This window comes from Carcharodon carcharias, chromosome 4 (genome assembly GCF_017639515.1).
Source record: "Carcharodon carcharias isolate sCarCar2 chromosome 4, sCarCar2.pri, whole genome shotgun sequence".
Taxonomy (NCBI): Eukaryota; Metazoa; Chordata; class Chondrichthyes; order Lamniformes; family Lamnidae; genus Carcharodon; species Carcharodon carcharias.
In genome coordinates, this window is record NC_054470.1 from 203,713,817 (window position 1) to 203,726,445 (window position 12,629).

Sequence of the window (12,629 nt, forward strand, 5' to 3'; positions counted from 1 at the left end):
GCTGCTGACTGTCCCAGGGTCCTCCTCTCACACTCTCCTCTAGGTGCTGCTGACTGTCCCAGGGTCCTCCTCTCACTCTCTCCTCTAGGTGCTGCTTTCTGTCCTAGGGTCCTCCTCTCACACTCTCCTCTAGGTGCTGCTGACTGTTTGTCCCAGGGTCCTCCTCTCGCAACTCTTCTCTAGGTGCTGCTGACTGCCTGTCCCAGGGTCCTCCTCTCACACTCCCCTCTAGGTGCTGCTGACTGTCCCAGGGTCCTCCTCTCACACTCTCCTCTAGGTGCTGCTGACTGTCTGTCCCAGGGTCCTCATCTCACACTCTCCTCTAGGTGCTGCTGACTGCCTGTCCCAGAGTCCTCCTCTCGCACTCTCCTCTAGGTGCTGCTGACTGTCCCAGGGCCCTCCTCTCACACTCTCCTCTAGGTGCTGCTGACTGTCCCAGGGTCCTCCTCTCACACTCTCCTCTAGGTGCTGCTGACTGTCCCAGGGTCCTCCTCTCACACTCTCCTCTAGGAGATGCTGACTGTCCCAGGGTCCTCCTCTCACACTCTCCTCTAGGTGCTGCTGACTGTCCCAGGGTCCTCCTCTCACACTCTCCTCTAGATGCTGACTGCCTGTCCCAGGGTCCTCCTCTCACACTCTCCTCTAGGTGCTGCTGACTGTCTGTCCCAGGGTCCTCCTCTCACACTCTCCTCTAGGTGCTGCTGACTGTCCCAGGATCCTCCTCTCACACTCTCCTCTAGGTGCTGCTGACTGCCTGTCCCAGGGTCCTCCTCTCACACTCTCCTCTAGGTGCTGCTGACTGTCCCAGGGTCCTCCATTCACACTCTCCTCTAGGTGCTGCTGACGGTCCCAGGGCCCTCCTCTCACACTCTCCTCTAGGTGCTGCTGACTGCCTGTCCCAGGATCCTCCTCTCACACTCTCCTCTAGGTGCTGCTGACTGTCCCAGGGTCCTCCTCTCACACTCTCCTCTAGGTGCTGCTGACTGTCCCAGGATCCTCCTCTCACACTCTCCTCTAGGTGCTGCTGACTGCCTGTCCCAGGATCCTCCTCTCACACTCTCCTCTAGGTGCTGCTGACTGTCCCAGGGTCCTCCTCTCACACTCTCCTCTAGGTGCTGCTGACTGTCCCAGGGTCCTCCTCCAACACTCTCCTCTGGGTGCTGCTGACTGTCTGTCCCAGGCTCCTCCTCTCACACTCTCCTCTAGGTGCTGCTGACTCTCCCAGGATCCTCCTCTCACACTCTCCTCTAGGTGCTGCTGACTGTCTGTCCCAGGGTCCTCCTCTCACACTCTCCTCTAGGTGCTGCTGACTGCCTGTCCCAGGATCCTCCTCTCACACTCTCCTCTAGGTGCTGCTGACTCTCCCAGGGTCCTCCTCTCACACTCTCCTCTAGGTGCTGCTGACTGTCCCAGTGTCCTCCTCTCACACTCTCCTCTAGGTGCTGCTGACTGTCTGTCCCAGGGTCCTCCTCTCACACTCTCCTCTAGGAGCTGCTGACTGTCTGTCCCAGGGTCCTCCTCTCACACTCTCCTCTAGGTGCTGCTGACTGCCTGTCCCAGAGTCCTCCTCTCACACTCTCCTCTAGGTGCTGCTGACTGCCTGTCCCAGGGTCCTCCTCTCACACTCTCCTCTAGGTGCTGCTGACTGTCCCAGGGTCCTCCTCTCACACTCTCCTCTAGGTGCTGCAGAATGTCCCAGGGTCCTCCTCTCACTCTCTCCTCTAGGTGCTGCTGACTGTCCCAGGGTCCTCCTCTCACTCTCTCCTCTAGGTGCTGCTGACTGTCCCAGGGTCCTCCTCTCACACTCTCCTCTAGGTGCTGCTGACTGTCCCAGGGTCCTCCTCTCACACTCTCCTCTAGGTGCTGCTGACTGCCTGTCCCAGAGTCCTCCTCTCGCACTCTCCTCTAGGTGCTGCTGACTGTCCCAGGGCCCTCCTCTCACACTCTCCTCTAGGTGCTGCTGACTGTCCCAGGGTCCTCCTCTCACACTCTCCTCTAGGTGCTGCTGACTGTCCCAGGGTCCTCCTCTCACACTCTCCTCTAGGAGATGCTGACTGTCCCAGGGTCCTCCTCTCACACTCTCCTCTAGGTGCTGCTGACTGTCCCAGGGTCCTCCTCTCACACTCTCCTCTAGATGCTGACTGCCTGTCCCAGGGTCCTCCTCTCACACTCTCCTCTAGGTGCTGCTGACTGTCTGTCCCAGGGTCCTCCTCTCACACTCTCCTCTAGGTGCTGCTGACTGTCCCAGGATCCTCCTCTCACACTCTCCTCTAGGTGCTGCTGACTGCCTGTCCCAGGGTCCTCCTCTCACACTCTCCTCTAGGTGCTGCTGACTGTCCCAGGGTCCTCCATTCACACTCTCCTCTAGGTGCTGCTGACTGTCCCAGGGCCCTCCTCTCACACTCTCCTCTAGGTGCTGCTGACTGCCTGTCCCAGGATCCTCCTCTCACACTCTCCTCTAGGTGCTGCTGACTGTCCCAGGGTCCTCCTCTCACACTCTCCTCTAGGTGCTGCTGACTGTCCCAGGATCCTCCTCTCACACTCTCCTCTAGGTGCTGCTGACTGCCTGTCCCAGGATCCTCCTCTCACACTCTCCTCTAGGTGCTGCTGACTGTCCCAGGGTCCTCCTCTCACACTCTCCTCTAGGTGCTGCTGACTGTCCCAGGGTCCTCCTCCAACACTCTCCTCTGGGTGCTGCTGACTGTCTGTCCCAGGATCCTCCTCTCACACTCTCCTCTAGGTGCTGCTGACTCTCCCAGGATCCTCCTCTCACACTCTCCTCTAGGTGCTGCTGACTGTCTGTCCCAGGGTCCTCCTCTCACACTCTCCTCTAGGTGCTGCTGACTGCCTGTCCCAGGATCCTCCTCTCACACTCTCCTCTAGGTGCTGCTGACTCTCCCAGGGTCCTCCTCTCACACTCTCCTCTAGGTGCTGCTGACTGTCCCAGTGTCCTCCTCTCACACTCTCCTCTAGGTGCTGCTGACTGTCTGTCCCAGGGTCCTCCTCTCACACTCTCCTCTAGGTGCTGCTGACTGTCTGTCCCAGGGTCCTCCTCTCACACTCTCCTCTAGGTGCTGCTGACTGCCTGTCCCAGAGTCCTCCTCTCACACTCTCCTCTAGGTGCTGCTGACTGCCTGTCCCAGGGTCCTCCTCTCACACTCTCCTCTAGGTGCTGCTGACTGTCCCAGGGTCCTCCTCTCACACTCTCCTCTAGGTGCTGCAGAATGTCCCAGGGTCCTCCTCTCACTCTCTCCTCTAGGTGCTGCTGACTGTCCCAGGGTCCTCCTCTCACTCTCTCCTCTAGGTGCTGCTGACTGTCCCAGGGTCCTCCTCTCACACTCTCCTCTAGGTGCTGCTGACTGTCCCAGGGTCCTCCTCTCACACTCTCCTCTAGGTGCTGCTGACTGTCCCAGGGTCCTCCTCTCACACTCTCCTCTAGGTGCTGCTGACTGTCCCAGGGTCCTCCTCTCACACTCTCCTCTAGGTGCTGTTGACTGTCCCAGGGTCCTCCTCTCACTCTCTCCTCTAGGTGCTGCTGACTGTCCCAGGATCCTCCTCTCACACTCTCCTCTAGGTGCTGCTGACTATCCCAGGGTCCTCCTCTCACACTCTCCTCTAGGTGCTGCTGACTGTCCCAGGGTCCTCCTCTCACACTCTCCTCTAGGTGCGGCTGACTGTCCTAGGATCCTCCTCTCACACTCTCCTCTAGGTGCTGCTGACTGCCTGTCCCAGGATCCTCCTCTCACACTCTCCTCTAGGTGCTGCTGACTCTCCCAGGGTCCTCCTCTCACACTCTCCTCTAGGTGCTGCTGACTGTCCGAGGGTCCTCCTCTCACACTCTCCTCTAGGTGCTGCTGACTGTCTGTCCCAGGGTCCTCCTCTCACACTCTCCTCTAGGTGCTGCTGACTGTCCCAGGGTCCTCCTCTCACACTCTCCTCTAGGTGCTGCTGACTGTCTGTCCCAGGGTCCTCCTCTCACACTCTCCTCTAGGTGCTGCTGACTGTCTGTCCCAGGGTCCTCCTCTCCCACTCTCCTCTAGGTGCTGCTGACTGTCCCAGGGTCCTCCTCTCACACTCTCCTCTAGGTGCTGCTGACTGTCCCAGGGTCCTCCTCTCACACTCTCCTCTAGGTGCTGCTGACTGCCTGTCCCAGCGTCCTCCTCTCACACTCTCCTCTAGGTGCTGCTGACTGCCTGTCCCAGGATCCTCCTCTCACACTCTCCTCTAGGTGCTGCTGATTGCCTGTCCCAGGGCCCTCCTCTCTCACTCTCCTCTAGGTTCTGCTGACTGTCTGTCCCAGGGTCCTCCTCTCACTCTCTCCTCTAGGTGCTGCTGACTGCCTGTCCCAGGGTCCTCCTCTCACACTCTCCTCTAGGTGCTGCTGACTGTCCCAGGGTCCTCCTCCAACACTCTCCTCTGGGTGCTGCTGACTGTCTGTCCCAGGCTCCTCCTCTCACACTCTCCTCTAGGTGCTGCTGACTCTCCCAGGGTCCTCCTCTCACACTCTCCTCTAGGTGCTGCTGACTGTCTGTCCCAGGGTCCTCCTCTCACACTCTCCTCTAGGTGCTGCTGACTGCCTGTCCCAGGATCCTCCTCTCACACTCTCCTCTAGGTGCTGCTGACTCTCCCAGGGTCCTCCTCTCACAGTCTCCTCTAGGTGCTGCTGACTGTCCCAGGGTCCTCCTCTCACAGTCTCCTCTAGGTGCTGCTGACTGTCTGTCCCAGGGTCCTCCTCTCACACTCTCCTCTAGGTGCTGCTGACTGTCCCAGTGTCCTCCTCTCACACTCTCCTCTAGGTGCTGCTGACTGTCTGTCCCAGGGTCCTCCTCTCACACTCTCCTCTAGGTGCTGCTGACTGTCTGTCCCAGGGTCCTCCTCTCACACTCTCCTCTAGGTGCTGCTGACTGCCTGTCCCAGAGTCCTCCTCTCACACTCTCCTCTAGGTGCTGCTGACTGCCTGTCCCAGGGTCCTCCTCTCACACTCTCCTCTAGGTGCTGCTGACTGTCCCAGGGTCCTCCTCTCACACTCTCCTCTAGGTGCTTCAGAATGTCCCAGGGTCCTCCTCTCACTCTCTCCTCTAGGTGCTGCTGACTGTCCCAGGGTCCTCCTCTCACTCTCTCCTCTAGGTGCTGCTGACTGTCCCAGGGTCCTCCTCTCACACTCTCCTCTAGGTGCTGCTGACTGTCCCAGGGTCCTCCTCTCACACTCTCCTCTAGGTGCTGCTGACTGTCCCAGGGTCCGCCTCTCACACTCTCCTCTAGGTGCTGCTGACTGTCCCAGGGTCCTCCTCTCACACTCTCCTCTAGGTGCTGTTGACTGTCCCAGGGTCCTCCTCTCACTCTCTCCTCTAGGTGCTGCTGACTGTCCCAGGATCCTCCTCTCACACTCTCCTCTAGGTGCTGCTGACTATCCCAGGGTCCTCCTCTCACACTCTCCTCTAGGTGCTGCTGACTGTCCCAGGGTCCTCCTCTCACACTCTCCTCTAGGTGCTGCTGACTGCCTGTCCCAGGGTCCTCCTCTCACTCTCTCCTCTAGGTGCTGCTGACTGCCTGTCCCAGGGCCCTCCTCTCTCACTCTCCTCTAGGAGCTGCTGACTGTCTGTCCCAGGGCCCTCCTCTCACACTCTCCTCTAGGTGCTGCTGACTGTCCCAGGGTCCTCCTCTCACACTCTCCTCTAGGTGCTGCTGACTGTCCCAGGGTCCTCCTCTCACACTCTCCTCTAGGTGCTGTTGACTGTCCCAGGGTCCTCCTCTCACACTCTCCTCTAGGTGCTGCTGACTGCCTGTCCCAGGATCCTCCTCTCACACTCTCCTCTAGGTGCTGCTGACTCTCCCAGGGTCCTCCTCTCACACTCTCCTCTAGGTGCTGCTGACTGTCCGAGGGTCCTCCTCTCACACTCTCCTCTAGGTGCTGCTGACTGTCTGTCCCAGGGTCCTCCTCTCACACTCTCCTCTAGGTGCTGCTGACTGTCCCAGGGTCCTCCTCTCACACTCTCCTCTAGGTGCTGCTGACTGTCTGTCCCAGGGTCCTCCTCTCACACTCTCCTCTAGGTGCTGCTGACTGTCTGTCCCAGGGTCCTCCTCTCCCACTCTCCTCTAGGTGCTGCTGACTGTCACAGGGTCCTCCTCTCACACTCTCCTCTAGGTGCTGCTGACTGTCCCAGGGTCCTCCTCTCACACTCTCCTCTAGGTGCTGCTGACTGCCTGTCCCAGCGTCCTCCTCTCACACTCTCCTCTAGGTGCTGCTGATTGCCTGTCCCAGGGCCCTCCTCTCTCACTCTCCTCTAGGTTCTGCTGACTGTCTGTCCCAGGGTCCTCCTCTCACTCTCTCCTCTAGGTGCTGCTGACTGCCTGTCCCAGGGCCCTCCTCTCTCACTCTCCTCTAGGAGCTGCTGACTGTCTGTCCCAGGGCCCTCCTCTCACACTCTCCTCTAGGTGCTGCTGACTGCCCCAGGGTCCTCCTCTCACACTCTCCTCTAGGTGCTGCTGACTGTCCCAGGCTCCTCCTCTCACACTCTCCTCTAGGTGCTGCTGACTGTCCCAGGGTCCTCCTCTCACACTCTCCTCTAGCTGCTGCTGACTGCCTGTCCCAGGGTCCTCCTCTCACACTCTCCTCTAGGTTCTGCTGACTGTCCCAGGGTCCTCCTCTCACACTCTCCTCTAGGTGCTGCTCTCTGTCCCAGGGCCCTCCTCTCACACTCTCCTCTAGGTGCTGCTGACTGTCCCAGGGTCCTCCTCTCACACTCTCCTCTAGGTGCGGCTGACTGTCCCAGGATCCTCCTCTCACACTCTCCTCTAGGTGCTGCTGACTGCCTGTCCCAGGATCCTCCTCTCACACTCTCCTCTAGGTGCTGCTGACTCTCCCAGGGTCCTCCTCTCACACTCTCCTCTAGGTGCTGCTGACTGTCCTAGCTTCCTCCTCTCACACTCTCCTCTAGGTGCTGCTGACTGTCTGTCCCAGGGTCCTCCTCTCACACTCTCCTCTAGGTGCTGCTGACTGTCTGTCCCAGGGTCCTCCTCTCACACTCTCCTCTAGGTGCTGCTGACTGTCCCAGGGTCCTCCTCTCACACTCTCCTCTAGGTGCTGCTGACAGTCCCAGGGTCCTCCTCTCACACTCTCCTCTAGGTGCTGCTGACTGCCTGTCCCAGCGTCCTCCTCTCACACTCTCCTCTAGGTGCTGCTGACTGCCTGTCCAGGATCCTCCTCTCACACTCTCCTCTAGGTGCTGCTGATTGCCTGTCCCAGGCCATCCTCTCTCACTCTCCTCTAGGTTCTGCTGACTGTCTGTCCCAGGGTCCTCCTCTCACTCTCTCCTCTAGGTGCTGCTGACTGCGTGTCCCAGGGCCCTCCTCTCTCACTCTCCTCTAGAAGCTGCTGACTGTCTGTCCCAGGGCCCTCCTCTCACACTCTCCTCTAGGTGCTGCTGACTGTCCCAGGGTCCTCCTCTCACACTCTCCTCTTGGTGCTGCTGACTGTCCCAGGGTCCTCCTCTCACACTCTCCTCTAGGTGCTGCTGACTGTCCCAGGGTCCTCCTCTCACACTCTCCTCTAGGTTTTGCTGACTGCCTGTCCCAGGGTCCTCCTCTCACACTCTCCTCTAGGTGCTGCTGACTGCCTGTCCCAGGGCCCTCCTCTCTCACTCTCCTCTAGGTGCTTCTGACTGTCCCAGGGTCCTCCTCTCACACTCTCCTCTAGGTGCTGCTGACTGTCTGTCCCAGGGTCCTCCTCTCACACTCTCCTCTAGGTGCTGCTGACTGTCCCAGGGTCCTCCTCTCACACTCTCCTCTAGGTGCTGCTGACTTTCTGTCCCAGGGTCCTCCTCTCACACTCTCCTCTAGGTGCTGCTGACTGTCTGTCCCAGGGTCCTCCTCTCACACTCTCCTCTAGGTGCTGCTGACTGTCCCAGGGTCCTCCTCTCACACTCTCCTCTAGGTGCTGCTGACTGACCCAGGGCCCTCCTCTCACACTCTCCTCTAGGTGCTGCTAACTGCCTGTCCCAGGGTCCTCCTCTCACACTCTCCTCTAGGTGCTGCTGACTGCCTGTCCCAGGGTCCTCCCCTCACACTCTCCTCTAGGTGCTGCTGACTTTCCCAGGGCCCTCCTCTCTCACTCTCCTCTGGGTGCTGCTCCCTGTCCCAGGGCCCTCCTCTCACACTCTCCTCTAGGTGCTGCTCCCTGTCCCAGGGCCCTCCTCTCACACTCTCCTCTACGTGCTGCTGACTGTCCCAGGGTCCTCCTCTCACACTCTCCTCTAGGAGCTGCTGACTGTCTGTCCCAGGGTCCTCCTCTCACACACTCCTCTAGGAGTTGCTGACTGTCCCAGGGTCCTCCTCTCACACTCTCCTCTAGGTGCTGCTGACTGTCCCAGGGTCCTCCTCTAACACTCTCCTCTAGATGCTGACTGCCTGTCCCAGGGTCCTCCTCTCACACTCTCCTCTAGGTGCTGCTGACTGTCTGTCCCAGGGACCTCCTCTCACACTCTCCTCTAGGTGCTGCTGACTGTCCCAGGATCCTCCTCTCACACTCTCCTCTAGGTGCTGCTGACTGCCTGTCCCAGGGTCCTCCTCTCACACTCTCCTCTAGGTGCTGCTGACTGTCCCAGGGTCCTCCTCTCACACTCTCCTCTAGGTGCTGCTGACTGTCCCAGGGCCCTCCTCTCACACTCTCCTCTAGGTGCTGCTGACTGCCTGTCCCAGGATCCTCCTCTCACACTCTCCTCTAGGTGCTGCTGACTGTCCCAGGGTCCTCCTCTCACACTCTCCTCTAGGTGCTGCTGACTGTCCCAGGATCCTCCTCTCACACTCTCCTCTAGGTGCTGCTGACTGCCTGTCCCAGGATCCTCCTCTCACACTCTCCTCTAGGTGCTGCTGACTGTCCCAGGGTCCTCCTCTCACACTCTCCTCTAGGTGCTGCTGACTGTCCCAGGGTCCTCCTCTCACACTCTCCTCTAGGTGCTGCTGACTGTCTGTCCCAGGGTCCTCCTCTCACACTCTCCTCTAGGTGCTGCTGACTGTGCCAGGGTCCTCCTCTCACACTCTCCTCTAGGTGCTGCTGACTGTCTGTCCCAGGGTCCTCCTCTCACACTCTCCTCTAGGTGCTGCTGACTGTCTGTCCCAGGGTCCTCCTCTCACACTCTCCTCTAGGTGCTGCTGACTTTCCCAGGGTCCTCCTCTCACACTCTCCTCTAGGTGCTGCTGACTGTCCCAGGGCCCTCCTCTCAAACTCTCCTCTAGGTGCTGCTGACTGCCTGTCCCAGGGTCCTCCTCTCACACTCTCCTCTAGGTGCTGCTGTCTGCCTGTCCCAGGGTCCTCCCCTCACACTCTCCTCTAGGTGCTGCTGACTGTCCCAGGGCCCTCCTCTCTCACTCTCCTGTAGGTGCTGCTCCCTGTCCCAGGGCCCTCCTCTCACACTCTCCTCTAGGTGCTGCTCCCTGTCCCAGGGCCCTCCTCTCACACTCTCCTCTAGGTGCTGCTCCCTGTCCCAGGGCCCTCCTCTCACACTCTCCTCTAGGTGCTGCTCCCTGTCCCAGGGCCCTCCTCTCACACTCTCCTCTAGGTGCTGCTGACTGTCCCAGGGTCCTCCTCTCACATTCTCCTCTAGGAGCTGCTGACTGTCTGTCCCAGGGTCCTCCTCTCACACTCTCCTCTAGGAGCTGCTGACTGTCTGTCCCAGGGTCCTCCTCTCACACTCTCCTCTAGTTGCTGCTCACTGTCCCAGGGTCCTCCTCTCACACTCTCCTCTAGGTGCTGCTGACTGTCCCAGGGTCCTCCTCTCACACTCTCCTCTAGGTGCTGCTGACTGTCCCAGGGTCCTCCTCTCACACTCTCCTCTAGGTGCTGCTGACTGTCTGTCCCAGGGTCCTCCTCTCACACTCTCCTCTAGGTGCTGCTGACTGCCTGTCCCAGGGCCCTCCTCTCTCACTCTCCTCTAGGTGCTTCTGACTGTCCCAGGGTCCTCCTCTCACACTCTCCTCTAGGTGCTGCTGACTGTCTGTCCCAGGGTCCTCCTCTCACACTCTCCTCTAGGTGCTGCTGACTGTCCCAGGGTCCTCCTCTCACACTCTCCTCTAGGTGCTGCTGACTGTCTGTCCCAGGGTCCTCCTCTCACACTCTCCTCTAGGTGCTGCTGACTGTCTGTCCCAGGGTCCTCCTCTCACACTTTCCTCTAGGTGCTGCTGACTGTCCCAGGATCCTCCTCTCACACTCTCCTCTAGGTGCTGCTGACTGTCCCAGGGCCCTCCTCTCACACTCTCCTCTAGGTGCTGCTGACTGCCTGTCCCAGGGTCCTCCTCTCACACTCTCCTCTAGGTGCTGCTGACTGCCTGTCCCAGGGTCCTCCCCTCACACTCTCCTCTAGGTGCTGCTGACTTTCCCAGGGCCCTCCTCTCTCACTCTCCTCTGGGTGCTGCTCCCTGTCCCAGGGCCCTCCTCTCACACTCTCCTCTAGGTGCTGCTCCCTGTCCCAGGGCCCTCCTCTCACACTCTCCTCTAGGTGCTGCTGACTGTCCCAGGGTCCTCCTCTCACACTCTCCTCTAGGAGCTGCTGACTGTCTGTCCCAGGGTCCTCCTCTCACACTCTCCTCTAGGAGCTGCTGACTGTCCCAGGGTCCTCCTCTCACACTCTCCTCTAGGTGCTGCTGACTGTCCCAGGGTCCTCCTCTCACACTCTCCTCTAGATGCTGACTGCCTGTCCCAGGGTCCTCCTCTCACACTCTCCTCTAGGTGCTGCTGACTGTCTGTCCCAGGGTCCTCCTCTCACACTCTCCTCTAGGTGCTGCTGACTGTCCCAGGATCCTCCTCTCACACTCTTCTCTAGGTGCTGCTGACTGCCTGTCCCAGGGTCCTCCTCTCACACTCTCCTCTAGGTGCTGCTGACTGTCCCAGGGTCCTCCTCTCACAGTCTCCTCTAGGTGCTGCTGACTGTCCCAGAGCCCTCCTCTCACACTCTCCTCTAGGTGCTGCTGACTGCCTGTCCCAGGATCCTCCTCTCACACTCTCCTCTAGGTGCTGCTGACTGTCCCAGGGTCCTCCTCTCACACTCTCCTCTAGGTGCTGCTGACTGTCCCAGGATCCTCCTCTCACACTCTCCTCTAGGTGCTGCTGACTGCCTGTCCCAGGATCCTCCTCTCACACTCTCCTCTAGGTGCTGCTGACTGTCCCAGGGTCCTCCTCTCACACTCTCCTCTAGGTGCTGCTGACTGTCTGTCCCAGGGTCCTCCTCTCACACTCTCCTCTAGGTGCTGCTGACTGTGCCAGGGTCCTCCTCTCACACTCTCCTCTAGGTGCTGCTGACTGTCTGTCCCAGGGTCCTCCTCTCACACTCTCCTCTAGGTGCTGCTGAATGTCTGTCCCAGGGTCCTCCTCTCACACTCTCCTCTAGGTGCTGCTGACTTTCCCAGGGTCCTCCTCTCACACTCTCCTCTAGGTGCTGCTCCCTGTCCCAGGGCCCTCCTCTCACACTCTCCTCTACGTGCTGCTGACTGTCCCAGGGTCCTCCTCTCACACTCTCCTCTAGGAGCTGCTGACTGTCTGTCCCAGGGTCCTCCTCTCACACTCTCCTCTAGGAGTTGCTGACTGTCCCAGGGTCCTCCTCTCACACTCTCCTCTAGGTGCTGCTGACTGTCCCAGGGTCCTCCTCTAACACTCTCCTCTAGATGCTGACTGCCTGTCCCAGGGTCCTCCTCTCACACTCTCCTCTAGGTGCTGCTGACTGTCTGTCCCAGGGTCCTCCTCTCACACTCTCCTCTAGGTGCTGCTGACTGTCCCAGGATCCTCCTCTCACACTCTCCTCTAGGTGCTGCTGACTGCCTGTCCCAGGGTCCTCCTCTCACACTCTCCTCTAGGTGCTGCTGACTGTCCCAGGGTCCTCCTCTCACACTCTCCTCTAGGTGCTGCTGACTGTCCCAGGGCCCTCCTCTCACACTCTCCTCTAGGTGCTGCTGACTGTCTGTCCCAGGATCCTCCTCTCACACTCTCCTCTAGGTGCTGCTGACTGTCCCAGGGTCCTCCTCTCTCACTCTCCTCTAGGTGCTGCTGACTGTCCCAGGATCCTCCTCTCACACTCTCCTCTAGGTGCTGCTGACTGCCTGTCCCAGGATCCTCCTCTCACACTCTCCTCTAGGTGCTGCTCACTGTAACAGGGTCCTCCTCTCACACTCTCCTCTAGGTGCTGCTGACTGTCCCAGGGTCCTCCTCTCACACTCTCCTCTAGGTGCTGCTGACTGTGCCAGGGTCCTCCTCTCACACTCTCCTCTAGGTGCTGCTGACTGTCTGTCCCAGGGTCCTCCTCTCACACTCTCCTCTAGGTGCTGCTGACTTTCGCAGGGTCCTCCTCTCACACTCTCCTCTAGGTGCTGCTGACTGTCCCAGGGCCCTCCTCTCACACTCTCCTCTAGGTGCTGCTGACTGCCTGTCCCAGGGTCCTCCTCTCACACTCTCCTCTAGGTGCTGCTGACTGCCTGTCCCAGGGTCCTCCCCTCACACTCTCCTCTAGGTGCTGCTGACTATCCCAGGGCCCTCCTCTCTCACTCTCCTCTAGGTGCTGCTCCCTGTCCCAGGGCCCTCCTCTCACACTCTCCACTAGGTGCTGCTCCCTGTCCCAGGGCCCTCCTCTCACACTCTCCTCTAG